Below are 5,070 nucleotides of genomic sequence, written 5' to 3'. Positions count from 1 at the left end.
CAACTTGTATTGATTTAATAGTGGAATGAAAAATATGATAAATAATTGAGATTGAGACATATTCATATCTCGTAATTGATCGAATTATATTGAGAAATGAATTATAGTTTCTCAGTAAATGAACATGTTTGGTTTCGTCATACCACGTGACATTTTTCGTTACACTAAGAGATATTTTTCGTCACATATATTGCCCTGACACATTGTTAGATGTTAATAAACGACAGATGTGAATTAGTAATGAATTAAAAGGGGTGCTTTATTTTATCTATTTTGATTAGATCAAAATAATAATTCACGTTAGGTATCGTGATTGAGAACCTAATGGGCCACACACAAAATAAGAACTAGAAAAATGAGATTTATCAATTAATTAATTAACATTTATTGGATAACTAATTAATTGAGTTGCTTATAAATAGACTCAAATTAATTAATTGGATTAATTAAATATTGGATCAGGTTAGGAAAATGAACAAACCGTTTGGGCATATGTAAATAAGTTGCTAGGGTTTGAAAATTGTAGAGAATTTTTTTAGTCTTGCTAGCACAGATAAGCAAAAACCTCGGTTTTCTCAATCTTGTTCCATATGTGGAGTTCCATTGGATGTGTGAGTTGCAGATCGAGATTGTTGAAACAAATGAAAAGCAAAGGAGCTTGCAGAATTCAACAAATGTATAATTTTTACCACAATCTTTATCTAAATACAAAACGGATCATTAGTGGGAATTGAAATATTGTTAAAATTTCGCTACGCATGATTAAGTAAATTTCGAACAGATACCATGTGTGAGAAACTACATACGTTCCAACTTGTAACAATACCATAACATAAGCCTGATCACCTACTGTCATATTGACCTGCACAGAGCAGGTCAACCTAGAAAGTTTCATATGCATGGGGGTACTAGTATATTATTCTCTGACATATCGATTGAAAGTGTTGATTAATGTAACCAGAAGCTAGTATCATGGAGAAAAAATTCTGCCTTCATGAGAAATGTAGTGAAGTAAAATCTCTCCGCTCCCAACCCCTATATGATTTATCAATTAATTAATTAACATTTATTGGATAACTAATTAATTGAGTTGCTTATAAATAGACTCAAATTAATTAATTGGATTAATTAAATATTGGATCAGGTTAGGAAAATGAACAAACCGTTTGGGCATATGTAAATAAGTTGCTAGGGTTTGAAAATTGTAGAGAATTTTTTTAGTCTTGCTAGCACAGATAAGCAAAAACCTCGATTTTCTCAATCTTGTTCCATATGTGGAGTTCCATTGGAGGTGTGAGTTGCAGATCGAGATTGTTGAAACAAATGAAAAGCAAAGGAGCTTGCAGAATTCAACAAATGTATAATTTTTACCATAATCTTTATCTAAATACAAAACAGATCATTAGTGGGAATTGAAATATTGTTAAAATTTCGCTACGCATGATTAAGTAAATTTCGAACAGATACCATGTGTGAGAAACTACATACGTTCCAACTTGTAACAATACCATAACATAAGCCTGATCACCTACTGTCATATTGACCTGCACAAAGCAGGTCAACCTAGAAAGTTTCATATGCATGGGGGTACTAGTATATTATTCTCTGACATATCGATTGAAAATGTTGATTAATGTAACCAGAAGCTAGTATCATGGAGAAAAAATTCTGCCTTCATGAGAAATGTAATGAAGTAAAATCTCTCCGCTCCCAACCCCTATACACATGGACCCTTTCTCCTCCGGACAAGGTTGAATGATAAGATGGACTAACTTATTCTTGATCTTCGAAAGCTCTGACAAATTTAATGATGATTGATTGAGGAAATTAATCCTAGCATATACTTAATCAAACTACATTGCTCAAACTGGAAATCGTTTCTTTGTCCTTGTTAGTGGACCCATATTTTCAAAAGAGCTCCATACAGGCAGAAAACTAAAGCTCCGTAATGAATGTGTATAACCATTTATACCCAAAAATATGAAATGCATATCTACATGCAAAAGTTTAGAGCCCATGTTGTAGAAAAAAAAATTAAGAAAAATGACTATTGTGGCTGTTGTAGAGTTAAATGTTTCAATGGCCACTGAATTTTAAACAATGTCACAGTTTACTCATCAAACTTTCAAAATTGTCCTATTAGCCACTGAATTTTACTCCATTAGTGTCTATTACTCATCGAGATGTTGATGTGGCGGACATAAATATGAGGTGGTCAGTTGACACTTTCAAGTGGTAAGTGGAGTGCCAAATTGAATCCTTATTATTGCCAAACACGCATTAACATATTGAGGAAATAAATGCGTCGTTTCCAGTTATAACCCAAACCCTAAACGCGATACCGAGAATCCCCAAATCAATTATCGAAGCTCTATCCCCAAAATCGATTGTAATCACTCCGAGAACGACGCAAGGAACCCAAAATCGATTGTAATATGTTGTTTGTTGGACCTAGCGACGCGCAATAAAGGTAAATTTCATCTGTTTTTGTAACCATTTCGAGGATAGAACGTTCTTCTTCAATTGTTTGAAATTTGGTATCTTTCGTAAATTATTGACTATTTCGTGAAAATAGCCTCTCCCTTGCCTAGTATCTTCGAAATTTTGGTCACAGGTGCATGTACTTTCTTCTTATTTGCTTAAATCCGTTTGATTTCAAGAATGAAATCTGGGTAGAAATACAATAAATTACAGAGAATTAAATTGCCTAAAACTTGTTTTCTTGAGAATTGTCAATTAATGTGTTTGATTGGAACAATTTTCTACCTAGAAAATATTGAAATTTTCTATCTTTTAGTGTTCGTTGGACTTTATTTTTTATGAAAATTTTCAATTAAAGGGACAAAAGTTTTTATAATTGAAGATAGAATTTGTTCCAATTGTCAAGAAAAAAAACCTGTCTGGAAAACCAATTCCCACCAAACCCACAAAACCAAGGAAATTGCATGTGTGGCCGTGTGGATGGAGGAAGGAAAATGAATTCCCTAGAAAATCATTGTAATCAAACAGGCCAAAAGATGGAAATGGAAAATGTCCATGGAAAATTGGCCTATCAAACAAGGCCTAAATTTTCTCATTTACAGGGGTTGCTTATGAGCGTGAGCTTTGTTCTCTAATGTAGGATAACATTCGTATTTTGTAGTTTTGTTATTCGTATCTCATACAATCTTGTTCATGATCTCTAATTTACTTGAGTTTATTATTTGTCTAATCTGCTGCTCGACTAAGACCAATCATAGAAGGAAGCTTCATGTACTGTTTGTATTTGTCATATAGAAGTAACTTTCTTGCATATATGTTCTTTTGCATGCTTTACATCAATTTTCCTTCTTTGATTTTCTTCCCATGTTATGAATCCAGCAAGCTGTCATTCCTCCATCACCTGCTAACTTAACCAATTGTGTTGATTTTAGATTCATTTTTGTCAGAGGAGACTGTTCAAAAGATTATGTCCGGTATGCACTAAATAACTCTTTAATTTCTTGTGATGACACTGAACTGTGTGCTTGTTCGAGCTGATTTGAGTGTTATTTCCCTTTATTGCTGGAAGCCAAATAAGTATTGATGATCTATCTGTCATGGAAAAGAAACGTTTCACGAGAGCTGTAACCTCAGGAGAGCTAAGCAAGTTGATCATGCCATGGGATCCATGGTGGCTGAAGCCTTCTGCCAAATCTATATTACTCACTCGGGATGGAGTCAACCTTGTCCAACCACTGTCCAGCAAGAACAAGTGGAATCATCAGAAAATGATATGGAAAGCAATCAGTTGTATGACGTTCCACCTTGCCCTGAAAACCCGTTATCACTAGATAGCAAGCATAATACTTCTGTACCGTCACCTCTATTAGCTTTTCACCTCATTGGCGTAATTTACAGTTACCGTTTTACCCTGCAGATGCCCTAGAATGAGCTATGGTCTTTCTTGGTGTGTCTTCTATCTTGGGTACAAGTGGATAACTTTTGAAAGTGTTGGAAGCTTTATTGCATTGCTTGGAACAAGCATCCTCTCCTGCATACAAGCGTATGAGTGGCTTAAAATTTGAATTAGGGCTGATGTAATAAGCCTTCTTTATCTTAAACGCGATGCCTTAATTTGCTTGCTTTCTGATGTGTAACCTTACTGAACCTGAATTATATAGCATGTTATTGATCAAATGGAGCAATGTTATGCCGGTGAACAAAAAAATGTGGAATTTGAGGGTGAGCCCATTGGTGGATCAAGGGCATTCCAAGTTGAAGATTTGTCTTGTATTTTGAAAACCGTTGCTAAAATCCTGAAAGCAGAGGACATCGAGATCTCTCTTAATATTACTATCCAAAAGGAAAAATGAGATATTGAAAAGAACGGGAATAGAAGGAAAGAGCTCCATAAAATGTTACTTAACTTTTTTGTTGCTTAAAACAAAGTTGATTGTAATTGTCATGGTGTACAAAGCTCACTGTAATCGTGAAGTGTTATCCAAGTATGCTCCCTTATTTATTTATTAACAAGTTTGAACAATGTAGACTGGCTTTTGTTTTTGAAAAGTTCGCTCTTGTTTCATTGTTTTTGGAAATTTGGAAAGTTTGCAAACCTTGTTATATGGCTCTTGTTCAATTGCTGTTGGTCTTCAGTATTAGTTCTACTTATTTGATTGCATCTAGTTTCTTCAAATCTCTTCAAATTGCATCAAGTTTAGCCACTGCAGCTGCATATTGAATAACAAACGTAGCAAGCAAGTTTCCAAGACATGAGTGCAGCTAAATATTACCAAAGCATCATTAAGTCAGAAAGTCGCCCTCTTTTATTTGTAGAGTCTCCCTTAAATACTCGTCTTGCAACTAATATTCTGCAAATTCGACACCAATGAAGATGCATACATTTGGGAGAATTGTAAACTCATAAACTACAGCACAGAGAGAGAGAGAGAGATGGAAGAAGATAGGAAAAGTGAACTATCAACGAACTTTTGGCAGGATTAGGAAAATCAGTAGGAATCAAATAAATAAGAGACTCGCAACATCCAAATCAAAATGAGCTTACAATGACTAACCAGTGAATCATGTCATACTGAACTTACGGGCTAT

The 5,070-nt window shown here is 34.5% G+C and overlaps 1 long non-coding RNA gene across 1 annotated transcript; it reads left to right on the top strand.

The window, feature by feature from the left end:
• The first annotated feature begins 2,202 nt into the window (after positions 1-2,202).
• On the top strand, positions 2,203-4,559 carry LOC111373926. The gene is made up of 2 exons (XR_002699042.1): positions 2,203-2,470; positions 3,414-4,559. It is a non-coding gene; the product is annotated as an uncharacterized LOC111373926 (long non-coding RNA).
• Positions 4,560-5,070: the final 511 nt, after the last annotated feature.

This window comes from Olea europaea, unplaced genomic scaffold (assembly GCF_002742605.1).
Source record: "Olea europaea var. sylvestris unplaced genomic scaffold, O_europaea_v1 scaffold1181, whole genome shotgun sequence".
Taxonomy (NCBI): Eukaryota; Viridiplantae; Streptophyta; class Magnoliopsida; order Lamiales; family Oleaceae; genus Olea; species Olea europaea.
Note: the sequence above shows the minus strand (reverse complement) of the source record. Positions and strands in the feature narration are given on the sequence as shown.